This window comes from Carica papaya, chromosome 9, assembly GCF_054855325.1.
Source record: "Carica papaya isolate Zhongbai chromosome 9, ASM5485532v1, whole genome shotgun sequence".
Classification (NCBI taxonomy): Eukaryota; Viridiplantae; Streptophyta; class Magnoliopsida; order Brassicales; family Caricaceae; genus Carica; species Carica papaya.
The window spans coordinates 19644119-19660452 of NC_142317.1; the positions used below are offsets into that span (position 1 = coordinate 19644119).

Below are 16334 nucleotides of genomic sequence, written 5' to 3' on the forward strand. Positions count from 1 at the left end.
AGATAAAGATGAAGTCTTGAGGAGATAGACAATCTGGAGGAGGCAGTAGACGAGTATGCTGGAGAGGAAATAGCAGATGAGGGTGATCTGGAGATGATTTCGGATGGATATCTTTAACAACTTCTACCAAATATAACTTATACAAAGGGTTCTTCAGAGCAATGAGCAAAACATTATCAACAAAGAGAATATTTAAGCATAACAAACTAACCTGCCATAGCAGAGTTGGCCAAGAACCACCATTGTCATAAGACCAAGGCCCGCATCAAAAGGAAATGTAGTGAGAAATGTTGCAGATAATGAAGAAATATATCATAAATAAATAATATAAAAGTAGATATCTTACGTGTTCTTAGGATCACTACCAGTGATTATTTGCCACTTCTGACCTTCAAGAGCAGGATAACATATCTTGAATGGCATGTCTGCTACTAAATCTACCCATTTTGCTTTAATAAGATCAAGTATGGCATGTGACTAATCAACTGTTGCTAGATTGCTTACAACAGACCACATGTTTCCTAGAGAAAAAAATTGAAAGTCCATGTGTTGTTTGTAATTTTCCAATTAGATAACCTCCTTTATTAAGGATCCATTCCACCAATCAAGGAGAAATTTGATATGGGTAAATGTTGAACTTATTAACTGCATCATTTGAGTACTCCTCAGCCTTGTAATGATAAATATCATTCATTTTTCGCAAATCAATTTAATAATACTCCCTAATGTGGAATAAAAGAGCAAGTACGCGATTATTCAGTGCTCGGATAAGATCAGCTAATCCATCTTCTGGAGCAAGCATTGCACATGCACAGAGTAAAGCAGAATAAAATAGTGCCTGCAAGAAAGAAAAATAAGGATTAACTGGAGATGCCATAAGAAAAGAAGGTAAACAAATAAGGTCTCTTAGTTACCAACTTATAAATTTAAATAATAACTTATTCATGTAGGTTACTGAGTCATATCATAATCTACTATTTCCATCAACATGTTACAAACATACTTAATGCACAAACCAGATCTCCATGGTGTTAAACATATAAGCTATGAACTATCTCGAAAAATATAAGCTATAAACTATACAATCTCCATCAGTTTGGGGAGTTGCACCATTCATAAGCAACTAAAAATACAATGAGTAACAATTTTAATAGTTAAACATTTTTTGAATTGACTGGACTAGAATCATATACTTGTTACACCTATTAGAAACTCACTTGACAAGCACCAAGATATGATATCAATTTAACTCAAGCTTGTCAAGTACTTAATCCAAGCTTTATTTTCAAACTTCCGTTATCGTTTCCCAAATTGATTTAATTTTATAATTTCACTTCCAGCATAGTTGCTGCAATAAGCCCCTATTACACCATGTGCAGAATTATTCTGTACACCACTCTTTTGCTACAAAAGTTGCAAGCTCTAAAAATTCAAAAACTGAATACCAAATGTCCATTACCATTTCAAATGAAGCATAAAGGCAATCTTTCCCTTACTTGAAATAGACAGTTGATGAGCACATATGGCTATTCAAACAACTGTTAGAACAAAAAAATGAATCTGCCCTGATGATTCCTTCATTACACATAATAATTCCATATTCTAAATTAAAAAATATTATTTTAATATCAGGAGAACTAATAACCTTGATTTCGACAGGATGACCATGAATTCCAATCGTGCAAGAACCATCAGTCACCAGTAATGTAAGCAAGACAAAGCTTTAATATCATTTTAATTCAAGTTTGCACATCAACTCTCTCCTGAATAGATAGATCACCAGAGCACTTTCTATATGCACGCAATAAAATAATCCACCATAAACCTACAAAAAAAGTAGAGGTAAAAGGAATTACAAAAAAAGAAACAAAAAAGTAAAAACTCATCATGATAAACAAACACAATGCATGTGTCATATTTTGGCATGATATAAAGTTTGCCGCATACCAGAATCAATTGGTGCAACACAACAAATTGCTGCCTCTCTAAAGTTAGGATCCAATGCTTCTTTTGTAGTAGAATCATCACCATCTAAGGGAACAGTTCGCACCATGAAACAGCTGACATCAACCCTAGACAAGGGTCGTAACAGTCCATCATTTTTTCCCAGCTCTACAAAGAAAGTCAAAAACAAAATACGCATCAATTATGTATGAGGTAATCAAGAGGCTAGGTTATAAATTATCAGATGGTCATGGGCCCACCAGGGATCGTTCATATGCAGATTTACCTAGTACTCAAAGCATTTTCTAAATTACATCGTTGTTGGGTTTCGTAGGTACCAACAGTCATATTCTCACAAGTATAAAACAAGTAGTCAATTTTATTCACAATATGGTTACATATCAAGAAGATTCATTAACATAATCATAGTCCTGCAAAAATATTATAGAAAAGGCACATGTTGTCTTGTGTACATTCGACCACACATAAAAACCAGTTACTAAGCAATTTATGGAATTATCTTGATAGCCAGATTTGAAAGTGAACTCATTGACAGAGGTTTTACTTTGTGGACTACTTATGAGAAATTAGATGGACGTTTATTTGAGACAATACATTTCTTTTATACGATATTTTTTCATAATCAAAAAGTGCCTAATCAATAGAGGGATTTCTTGGAAAAACCCAACTGAAATATGAACAACAAAAAGAAAGATGCATATCATATGTATCTGTTGCACTTCTTAATTTATAGAAACAAGCAAAAAAGTGATTTAGTCCAAACTACTAGATGCAAATGATTAATTTCTAGAATAGAAAGCGAATGTAATCCTGCTCATAAAATTTCACATTACCTGCAACTGAAGGGCATGAAGGATCAAATTCTGAACAATGTCATATATTCCATTCAAAAGAAAGGCAATTCTATAAGGTATAAAGTCACGGATAAAGGCCTAGTCATAATTCAACACATTGGAACTGGTGGGACATTTGTGGTAATAGTTCCAATAGGACTCCCACAATAATAAACCACAGAATCACGCAATAGGTCCCATACTTCATCCTCAATAGAATCTACAATGGCCTTTTGAAAGTTAGTAGTACTTGGTCTAGCTGTACCATTAAATGTTAAACTCTTCTTTTATTGTACAATAATAAACAACAGAATCACGCAATAGGTCCCATACTTCATCCTCAATAGAATCTATAATGGCCTTTTTGAAAGTTAGTAGTACTTGGTCTAGCTGTACCATTAGATGTTAAACTCTTCTTTTATTGTTTCAATTGTTTAGCATCCTTGAATTCCATAACACTCAGTGTGTTTTCCCCATTATTCAATTTAGTTCCTTAACAATAAAAACCATCATGCTCAAGTAAATGACCAAAACAATCATGCTCAAGTAAGTGAAGCAAAAACAGAGGAGGTTCATGAATAATTATCTATCTTTCAGAAATGCTTACTCATCTCTAGCTAAGCTATGTATTATTCTTATTATAATTTTTAATCCAATTAAGAAAAGAAACAAGATACAAAGTGAAATATTAAACATTCTCAAGTATAAACCTAAACTCAAAGAAATATTCATGAAGTATAAAATTTATACTTGGTACAAAATTTACCATATGTCTAAGTAAAATAAAATCTATACTAAATTAAATTTTAGGAAAAAAAATTTGTATCTTAGTGCAACATAACATTAAGAAAAAAAAAGAAAAGACTAAATCCATAAGATTTAGATGTAACACTGCAGTTTTAGAGCTTTAATAAGACCTAATACATGCTTGAAACCTCATACTTGTCTTAAGATAGTATAGAACGTGAGAACAATTTTAAAATCCTACACAACCTTTTGGCAAAGCTATCTTGTAACCTCATAGGTATCTCAAAATAGCTCTAGAAGCCAAAAGTTTCCTTATCCTTAACTAACCTTGAACCTTAGCATTGTTTACCCCACATTAGTTAAGTAATAATGAAGCACTACACAAGGACCCATGAGTTTCCCTGCTTGATATTATCAGAACCTTGATGTAATACATTTCGGTTTTATCCAAGCAATACCTTAAAAAGAGTATTACTGCCTCTTATACCACATATTAGAGAAATTAATATTACTTTTAGATGGTTAAGTAAAGACATTAATTGAGAACAATTGAAAATGCTTTATCATTTGTTAGACAAAATGATCCAGTAAATCCTTAATTATATATTTTTATAAATATTGAACTTTCAACATGAATTTCATTAAAATTTCTTGCCCCAATGTACAAATTACTTAAATTTCACTTTTGTTTAGTTATTAAAATTTGATGTACATAAAAAAACGAAAATAATGTAAATTAAAGAATAAATTTCTTGCTTCCTAGTAATACTCTATTGAACTCTCTATAGTACTATCAAATACAACAAACTCCTTACAAGATATAGGAGAAAGAACAAATGGTGATTTTATACATCTCAAAAGTGCCCAATTAACTCCATCAAAAAATTGGTGCTGTTTGATTGTTATTGCACCCATTATGGACCTCATTTGCTTGGTGGTGTCCTTGGTTAATAATTGTGTGATCAAATCCTTTGCTGGCTTCGAAACCATGGTTTCTTTGGAAAAATTAGGTGCTTGAGCCACAATATTCATCAAGGCCAAGTCCTAGTCAACTCCCTTACACGGCGTTGTCCCATATAACATTTTAAATATGAATATCCCTAATGTCCTCCAATCAATTGTGTTTCCATGCCCTTCACTAGACACAATTTCTGGTGCTAAGTACTCATGGCTCCCAATAAAAGACATTGATTAGACATTGATTAGCTCTGTGATGATTTTCATAATTGTGTGATGTGTTGACTTTTTTTTCTATTTGTGTTGACTAGGGTGTAAGCAGGAGGCTACTACAAGTGTTATATAATTGGGTAGAATGCATGACGAATTAGAAAAGTTGGGTTGATCACCAGGATAACAACTTGTTTTTGTGATTGATGATGCATTTTGATCAGAAATTATGTGGATCGTTGATGTGGAATTATCATATTTTTTTGAGAGATCAAAGTCAGTTAACGAAATGTGGCCACCGAATCTTAATAACTCATTTTTGGGCTTCAAATCATGGTAAATTACCCCCATCATGTGTACGTATTCTATGGTTACTGTGACTTCAGATGCATAAAACCTATGTAAAAAAGAGAAGGTCATAAATCTTTAAAAAAAATAAATGAACAAATTTAAGTAAGTTCAAAATATTTAAAATTGAGTTTGATAAGTTATGCGGATAGCTTGTTGAAAATTTTAATACTTTATTCTATTCAATATATTAAAAAATATGATTAATATACTATTAAAATATAATTATCTCTTATAATATTACCTAGATTAGTAAAAATATATATTATATTTAATTTATTAATATGTAAATAGGTTCATTAACTTGTAAACCAAATTCCTTCATATTTGAATTTAGTTCTTATACTTTAACGTTTTGAGACCATATTAAAATACGAAAAGAAGATTTTATTAATTAATAAAGATGAAAATGAAGATGGTATTTATGTATACACATATATAAATGCATAAATATGATAGAATCAAGAAGGTGCAAAGGGAAAAGATTAGAAACTTCAAAGAAGATACTTATAATTGGGAATTATATAAATATGTAATGTGTGTGTGTCTATATATATATAACCTTCTCAATTTATCAATATATATGTGTGTGTGCGTGTGTATAGAGATAATGTATGTACGTATATCACAATACTAGTTACGTTGAATACCATAATAATAAATTAATGATTCGTATGATCATATAATATATTTTTATAGATATAAATAATTAATGTTGTTATACGTACGTACCGGGCAGCAGTTTCGTTGAAGTGTTTATCCGGTTGAATACCATAATAATAAATTAATGATTCGTATGATCATATAATATATTTTTATAGATATAAATAATTAATGTTGTTATACGTACGTACCGGGCAGCAGTTTCGTTGAAGTGTTTATCCGGCTGCCTTTGACAGAGGACGTGAAGATCACCACCAAGACAGAACTCAGTGAGTAAATATGACCACCGATCACAAATGAATTTCATACTTATTGGTGCCACATATGATTGTTCATGCACCATGATATATATTAATTATATGTATATATATATATATAGACGTGTCAAGGCATCTCATGAAAAGGGTAAAGAAGGATAAACTTTCATACATAATTGATGACATCAAAAATCAAATCAATTAGTGAATATAGTAAATGAATTTCATACTTATTTTTTATTGTAAATATTTTTAATATATTTTTTTACTGAGTTTTTTCTAAAAAAATTTATTTTTTTTAAAAAAAAGGTGTATAGGAAATGGATGCAACCAAACATGAATTCTCAATAATGAAAAAAAAAAAAATCCTTCTTGAGGAAATATTCTATTTTATATGTTTTATAAAATTTATTTTCATATATATCTTTTTCTCTTATAGATTTCGTAAAAATTTTAATTGAATTTAAATTTATAGACTTATACAGTATAAAATATTCCATATTTTTAATAAAATTTAAACTCATAAATTTTAAATAGAATATAAGAGTTTTAACTACTATCATATTGTTATAATTCATTATAATTATTAATAGCTATAATTATGCAGCTTTAACTTTAGTTAAAATTTTCACGAAGTCCAAAAGAAAAAAGATACACATGAAAATAAAATATTACCTTAAGAAGAATTTTCATTTTTTCCATCACTAATGAGAATTCATTTTTGATTGCATCAAATGCTTCATGCACTTTTTTATTCAAAAAAAAATTAAAAAAATAAAAAAACTCAGTGAAGAGATATATTAGTAATATCTGCAATAAAAAATAAGTATAAAATTCATTTACTACATGAATATATAAAGACTATTAATTGATTTATGACGTCAATTGTACATAAAAGCTTACCCTTCCTTACTCTTTTTATCAAATGCCTTGACAAATTTCTCACATTTCAATGCCATTTGACAAGCGTGAAGACTACAATTAATATCAGCTAATTATTTTATTAAAAATAAAAATTCGATAAATCTATTAATTAAGCGATATGCATCAATTATAACACAATACAAATAATCTCTAAGTAACAATATACATAAAAAAACAGTTTGACCCGAGATTAGTCAAGTGATATACACTAGTTACAATAAAATACAAATATCTTTCAAATGATGACACATATAAAAATACAATCTAATTCGAACATTTAATCTCTTGTAAAAGAAGAAACACATCAACTATTAAACTAATTATTTAATTAATTAAGTATACACATATATAGTTAATTAAATTAATAATTATTTATCTTTTGGGTAGATATTTAAGTACTTTTATCCTCATTTATAAGAGTATGAGTTCAAATCAGACTATATATCTGATGACATATCATTTAACTATTAAAATGTATAAAATTTTACTTGCAAAAATTATAGTTGAGAAGTTTTATTATTAAATATATATTATAAGATCAATAATAACACACATAAATACTCTAAATTAAAGAGTTTTGAGCTATGATGATTAGTATTACTTATATACCTTGAGGAGGCTCCTTTAATGTTGATGCAAAGTGCACAAATTTTAAGAAAATCTATATCAGATACTTTGTCCCTACAAATTAAGAGAAGAAGAATAAATAACTAAAACCCATCAATTAATCAAATATGGTTAATAACTACTCAAATCTATATCAAGATATATATTATGCACACATACAAAGCTTTACCCATGTCTGATAAGGTGATTTCAGATTCAGCCACGAAGATGGAAAGCAGGTCATAGAAATAATTAGGATCGCAACAAGAATCTCCTTTCATTTCATATGCTTCTACAAGAAAGTGATCTACCATATCCTTTAACAAAAATCGAATGCAAATAAATCAACGACATCGATATATATACATGATCGGTAGACAAATAGGAGAAAAACATATCAGATTTTAAGAGCTAAACCTTTTGTTCCATCAAGTGGATCATGTGGAGTAGCTGTGTGCATCGATCCTCCTATTGTAAATGATTCATAAGAGCTATATCAACCCATACCTCCATAGGGAGTCGGGGTGCCGTAAGAACTTATATTCCCAACAGGAAAAATACAATAAACTTCTATCTCCAAATAAAAATAAGTACGTCCAAGCGTAGTGTTTACATCCAACTCCAGTGAGGGTTAACCATTACATGTATCTACAATCAAGAAAACATCTAATTAAACTATGTATCAAGAGAACTAAATACAAAAGATAACAAAATAATAATTTTCAAATAGACATCAGATTTAGACAACTATTTCCCTCTTTTTTTTTATTTCCTATCCCTCTCTCGTTCTCATCCTTTCAATTTTCCTCCTATGTTTCTAGCATATCTCGTCTGTCCTCTCCTCATAGCTATCCATATGATAATTCCATCATTTCATCTGATCTTCTGTTTATCCTCATATCTCACTCTCCATTTTTTTTTATTTTTACTCCTGGTTCTAATATGATTTCAAGAAAATGTCTCTATTCCCAGATCAACTCATTTCTTTCCAAAAATATCTCAAAAAATTTAGAAGATAAATTCTACTCAAGTGGTGAGAGTCAAATTTCACTTACCTTTGTTTTGAGTGACAGTGTTAATCTAACTGATGGATTCCTCCCTTGTTTTGCTCCTGATTACACCACTAGCTGATTAATCTGATTCAAGAAATCACACAAAATCTTCCTTTCAGTTTACCCTCGCTGCGAATTTTCTTCCTCTCCTTCTTCCCCTGCAGCCCGACGTCCTCTTTTAAAGTGAAGGAGGAACCATTAGAATCGCGGAGGATGGCAACAAAACCCCTAAATTAAATAGAGGTTGCAAAATTTTTTTTTGATAATTGAGGCATAATCAATATTTTTACTTTTAATAATTAAGGTAGAAATTAATAACATCTTCTTAAATATATTTATATATTTACTTTTTGAAAGCAAGATTTTTATCTCTTTAATTGCTTAAGTAATAATCAAAACTTTAAATTTTAAAGACTAATGAAAAAAAGAAATCCAAGAAAATTGCATGGAAATTAAAGCAAATCTGACAATTAGATACATGTACAAATTAATTTAGCTTTTAATACTATACTATACTATACTAATATGGTCTAGACATCCTATCATAAAATGGTGTATATCTGTTATATATATATATTAATGCTCCCAAGAATGAATTAACCCTAAACAGAAAATGCCATAAATAAAAAAATTTAAAAAAGAAGAAACGCTCAACACATGACATAGAAAACGTTTATGAATGATGAGTGGTTTACAGATGAGAGAACAAAGAGTTATATGCATAGGAGACTGCAGTTTTGTTTCCTTGTGAAGGAAAATGGTGAACAACTCACAATCAGTTACTCCACTGTATGTAACCGCCATTTCCTTCAGTGTATAAATACATACACCTATACACAATGTCTTCTCCATCACTCTCCATTACCAATTCACTAAACTCTTCTGCTCATCAATCCCTGATACGGTCTCAAAACCCAGATCTTGAGGAGTATACAGGAAATGGAACAGGAGGTACTCTCTCTCTCTTTTTCTCTCATATGCTACTGTATGATACATATATATACGATGGTTTTGATGCATGCATGTCTAGTTAATATTTGTAATGGTGAGGTGCAGGGAATGGTGGACGAGCAGCTTGCAATGGCTTATCAAATGAAAGAGATTCAAGAATGTGGACCTTTCTATTTTTTCCACCTGCTTCCTACTTTCATGAACGATTCTCGAGTTACTTCAAGAAATATGACAACAAAATTGTATGTGCGTAGATATATATAGATATAATATTGCATATCTCTTTATTATTCCTATAGCTTTTAATACTTAAGTATTTTTCGTAGAATCCATTGTATATTAGTCTTATATTAAGTAAGAGATCGAATTTAAAGTTCTAACATGAAGTTAAAATCTGATGATTCCTTTATCTTTTTGTTTAATCGTTCATGTATTACGTGGATGTATATATACGTAAGTCCGTGTATACACATACATGTAAGTATATATAATGCTTGTTTCCTCTTAATTTAACTGTAGGAAAAAATCAGAGGTGGATTTTCATGAGCTTGGCCAATTTATCTTCAAGATCAAAGGGGCATCGTTGTGGTAATTAATTATACAACCCCGGATGAACTACATAAATGATATTAACGTATAGATCGTAATAAATATTATTGTATGTGTGTATATATATAATCATGGTTACTGCGGTACTCCAGCATTGGTGCTTGTAGCATGGCACAGATTTGTCGGGAATTCCTTAAGCCTGTTGAAGAAAAATCTAATCAACAGTAAGCAAACATTTATTTTTCTGTCTTTTTTTTTCATCTGCATATTAATATACAAATATACGCACCAACATATATATATATATATATTGAAGTTTCATTTACTCAAATATTGATGATCAAATTAACTTTGGTTCAAAAATTCATCTCGAGACACTTGTGTTTTTTCTATAGGTGTATCATGCAATTGGAAGCACTCAAACATGAATTCTCAATCTTGCAAGAAATATTGAGCGTTCTTCATGAGGTAATTAATAATTGTTGATGGTATTTTCTACAATGGGTAATATCAATATCATTCACATTTTCATTAATAATCTTTTAAGCTATTATATGATATATTTATTTTTACAATATAGTTTCTCAATGACTAGTGTAATTTGAACCCCAACCTAAAAATTTTTATGTAATTTCTTCATTTACAAATTAAATATATGTACATATATATGAGATTAATTTCTATTGTTGTTGGAAACATATTTATTTTTTTATTTTTGATATTTTCTGTGGTACAGTTTGAGAGAAGGATTGTGGCTAATGCTAGACACAGATGAAGCAAAAGTTGTCGAATGCTATATATTTAGTTTTCTCTATGAGCTGAGCTTTAGTTTCTTTCATGAGCAGATCTCAAAAACTTGGAAGTTTGTAATAAAGCTTTAGTTTTCTTTATGAGCTGATATTAAGAACTAAAAATTTATAAGTTGTAGTAATGTAAAAATATGAGTTTGCAAGAAGTACCTTGTCATCACTCTCTCATACAGTACGTTACATACCAGTTGAATTTTTTCAACTGATCTTGAATCAACTGAGAAAATACATTAAAAATTTCTATTGTTAAGCATTAATTCACATGACACGGTAATGATTTATGAGACAGAAAAATATCATAAACACTCCAAAATAATTTACGAGATACAAAAATTGTCATAATTGAACAATAGAATTAAAACAATGTATGGGTATTGAAGTTAACTTTTATAAATTAAATAAAAGACAATGATTACTTTAGTTAAGTTTCAGTAATTAAAGAAAATATAAATCTTATTTTATTTTTCATTTATTTAAAATCGAATTGACTTAGTTAAACAGAAACTGTATTTGTTATAATAGCAAAGTATTTGAGAGTAATATTCTCCATTTACAAGAACTAGTCGAATTAAAAGATTAAAGAATTATTAAAAATAAATAAAAATCGAATTAAATACATTATAAGAAGCAAGGATACCTTAATTTAAAGGAGTGCATTTGCGCTTGCGAGGGGTGGTACTTGCTTCCAACTGCATCACCATACATACCCCATTCAATGAATAATAATAATAATAATAATAATAATAATAATAATAATAGAGATTTTAAAATCAAAATCTACAATGTTTAATATTTTAAAAAAATTGTTTTGCTTTTTATTCAAATATAAACTTTACATTTTCAGTAAAATTTAAACTCGTAAATATTAAACATAAAAATTTTAACTGCTACCAAATTGTTATAATTTATTATAATTGTTAATAGTTATAATTATCAGCCGAAAAAATAGATTTTCAATTAAGTAAAACTCATATTTTATAAGTCAGCAAATTTAAATTCAGTTAAAATTTTATGAAATCCTTAAGAGAAAAAGATATATATGAAAACAAAATTTTGCAAAATATGTAAAATAAAATATTACCTCAAAAAGGATGTTTATTGTTTCCTTCATAAGTAAGAAGTCAATTTTTATTACATCCAATGCCGCTATGCATCTTTGTTTTTTAAAAAAAGAAATTTAAAAAAAATAAAAAAAAACTCAATGAAGAGATATATTAGTATTATATAAAATAAAAAATGAGTATGAAATTCATTTACTACATGAATATATAAAGACTGCCAATTGATTTATGACGTCAATTATATCTGTAAACTTACCCTTCCTTACTCTTTTCATCAGATGCCTTGATGAATTCTTCACATTTCAGTGCCATTCGACAAGCACCAAGGCTGCAATTAATATCAGCTAATTATTTTTTAAAATAAAAATTGTGTAGATTTATTGATTAAGTGTTATACATCAATCATAACGCAATAATCTCCAAGTAAGAATACACACAAAAGTGCAGTTTGACTCGAGATTAATTTGGCGATGTACACTAATTGCAGTACAATACAAGTAGCTTTAAATGATGACACACATGAAAATACAATCTAACTCGAACTTATGATCTCTTGTAAAAGAAGAAATGTATCAACTATTTAACTAATTAAGTAATTAATTACATATATACGTATACCAAACATATATATATATATATCATGCTAATAGATATTTGATTAATTAAATTATTAATTATTTATCTATTGGGTGGATATCTATGTACTTTTATCCTTATCTATAAGAGTATGAATTCAAATCAGATTATACATCTCATGACATATCATTTAACGATTAAACTGTATGAATTTTTACTAGCAAAACTTGTAATTGAGAATTTTTATTATTAAATACATATTATAAGATCAATAATATCACACATAAATACTCCAAATTAAAGAGTTTTGAGCTGTGATGATTAGTATTACTTATATACCTTGAGGAGGCTCCTTTAATCTTGAAGCAAAGTTCACAAATTCTAGAAAAATCTGCATCAGATACTTTGTCTCTGCAAATTAAGAGAAGAAGAACAAATAATTAAAACCCATTAACTAGTCAAACGTGGTTAATAACTACTCAGATATATATCGAGATATATATTATGTACACATACAAAGCTTTAGTCATGTCTGATAAGGTGATTTTAGGTGCAATAACGAAGGTGGAGAGCAGATCAGAGAAATAATTAGGAGTGCAACCAAGTATTCCTTTCATTTCATATGCTATTCCAAAAAAGTGATCTACCGTACCCTTTGAAAAAAATTGAATGCAGAAATGAAGGTTGGTAGAAAAAAAAATCAAAAAATAACTAATGGAGCACTAAATTAAGCAAATTTATTTATAAATAATAAAACTATTTACCGTCCACTTACCGTAGTAAGATTTATAGAAAATAGCCTAGAGAAAATAATAACATTATATATATCATGATTCCGTATATACTTGGCAACAAAGCACATATTATGTAACGACCTCAGAAATTTAGAATGAAATATGTGTATTAAAAATGTCAAATGCGGAAGCGTAATAAAAATTTTGATTAACATCCCTTACACAAAAACTAAAAACGTGCTCAAAATATAAAAGAACAAACTAACTAAAAGAGATACTCGAAATAAGGACTATAAATATAACTACGGAGTCTTTAGGCGTCCCCTTCACCGTCTTCCTGCGGAACGGGCTCGGGAACAATGTCTTCCTGATCTGAAATGATTAAATAAGGAATGAGCTACACCAGCCCAGTAAAGACATCACACTATCTCACCGCCACGGAGGTAAAGGTGGGTAGAAAACATAAAGAAGACCAATGGAGCATAATTTATAATAAACTCGTTTATTAACATAAAAACCTTTACTGTCCACTTACCTCGGTGAGATTCATAAAAACAACTTATGAAAATAATAACATTATCATCATCATAAAATCATATGAACTGTATAACAGAATACTTACCACGCCTTTGCATTTCAATCATTAAACAAAACATTTTCCTCATTTACCAGCCTACTAGTATCCATGGGGATCCATAGGAGTCCCGCTACCTATGAACCCTTAACATTTATAATCTGATTCCATGGCCGTCCCCATACCCCGTCCGATATGGGCGCCAAAACCATAAACCTCAATACCCCGTCCGGTATGAGGATGAAACGGGCCGTCTCCATACCTTGTCCGGTATGAGAGACCACGTTCCCAGTAGGGTTCCCCACGGACCCGGTCTGTCCACCATCTCCCAGGATATCTAGTCAGGCTGACCACATTATCCATTTATCAATTTACATAACATTTTTGCCCTTTTTCTTGGTTTCAATCATCCAAACACACACAACATATAAACCAGTAATGGACACCAACCAAGACAACACAGTATCGGGTTAAGCATAATACCAACCATAATAAGGAAACCATGATTCATGCATACGAGGCCATAATATAATTACATCAAACATCATGCTGCATTTAATACTGGAAATTGAAACAAACAATAACAGACCAACACAGTATCAGACTCGGGCTCCATTGGCAACCTTAATCAATTATACATCTATAAAGTCACACAGTACAGTTTAATTATTTATTTAGCTTTAATACCGTGATAGAAAATAGGGTGAGGGGTCCTTACTTGTTTCGGGGTCTGAATACGGCCCTACAGTGCACCTACAGGCTGTCCCTAATTTTTCCTGAATTTTTTTTGGGGAACTGAAACGCATTACTGGTACCTGCACGTGTCCCAAAAAATCTCAAATTAGACCTAGGGCCCTCGGTGGACCAAAAAATCATGAAAAACCAAAACTTACCGGCGGCAGTGCTCTCGGGTGCGGCGGCTCCTCCGACGTGAGTCGCGTTTTGATGTTTGGCTCTGATCAACCTGTAGAGAAAAGAACAGTGATCACAGTTGTATAAAATTTGCATCAAACGGAGGTCGGGAAGGGCCTCATCAGAGGAAAAAATTGAGGAGGGGCGCGACGGCGCCGCTGGGTTTCGGCTGGGTTTTCTGGCCGTTTGGCAGGTGGTTTGGCTCCGGTTTGGCCATAGGCGAACTCAACGTCGAAAAATGAGCAAGGGGGAGAAAATTTACCTCGATCGGCGGTCGAAAACTTCCCCGGTACGGCAGTGGGTGGCAGTGGCCGGCTCCTCCGGCGTCTGGTTCTTCTTCTTCGACGAGCACTGGCGGCTAGGGTTTCTTTGGTCAGGTGTGGGTGGGGTTATTTATACCTTTTGCCTTTTAATCTCGACCGTCCATCAAGATTAAATCTGGGCCGTTCGATCGCGATTTGATTGTGATTAAATTTGGGCCATTCATCACGATGCAATCTGGGCCGTCTGTGCGCGTGAATCTGGGCCGTCCGTCTGCATGTTTGATCTAGGCCGTCCGTGTGCGCGGGAATGGATCTGGGCCGTCCGATCGCGCTCACGCGGATCGCCCACGTGGCCCGTTCCCTGGTCAGCGTTGCCTTGCCACGCGACGCATTCTGATTGGCCGGGGTTGCTGACCGGGCCGCTGACGTGGCTGCTGACGTGGCACAACTTTTTAAAATTGCGTTTTGACCCCCGGTTTCTGATTTTCTTTTCAAAAACACCATCAGAATCCAAATTTTCACCCCTTTTTCCCAAAATCAATTTCAATTAAATCCAAATAATATTTTTACCCAAATTTTATCATTATTATTATTTTTATTTTCATTGAATTAAATTAAATTAAATTAAATAAATAAATAAAAATAAAAATAAATAAATAAAATTTTTATTTTTATTTAGGTGTTACATATTATTCTTTCATATTCAAATCATCAAACAACAATTACTCCTTTTTCCACCAGCCTGTTAGTATCCATGGGGGTTCATAGGGATGTTCCCGCTACGCGTGAACATTTTTCTTTAACATTCTCAATTATGGGCTGTCCCCATACCCTGTCTGGTATGAGTGGCAAATTACTAAACCTCAATACCCCATCCGGTATGAGAGTGAAGCGGGTCGTTCTCATACCCTGTTCGGTATGAGCACCAAGTTACCAAGTCTCCATACCCCGTCTCCATATGAGACATGTTCACGGTAGGGTTCCCTGTGTACCCGGTCCATCCACCATCTCCCAGGATGTCCAGTAAGGCTGCCGTTTCATCCAGTCACTTAATTACACAAGTTTTCCGTTTACCTTTAACCTCCATTTTCTCAATTCAACCGTAAACACGTAACACAACAATACATGCATTCAAAGCTATAAAATAAATCAATAAGGCACTATCATGCATTTAAACTGTAAAAATAATCAATAGCAATCAACAGAGAATAGTCTAATTAATCCGTAATTAATCATAAATATTTTTTAAATTGTACAAAATACCGTATTTATTGTTAATTAAACTTCAATTCTATAATTAAGAACAGGGAGAGGGATTCTTACTCAATTTAATGCCTGAAAGG

The 16334-nt window shown here is 31.3% G+C and overlaps 1 pseudogene; it reads right to left on the reverse strand.

Moving 5' to 3' along the window:
• Positions 1-262: 262 nt before the first annotated feature.
• LOC110825737 (neutral/alkaline invertase 3, chloroplastic-like) overlaps positions 263-16334 on the reverse strand; it is a 44553-nt pseudogene continuing 28481 nt past the window's right edge.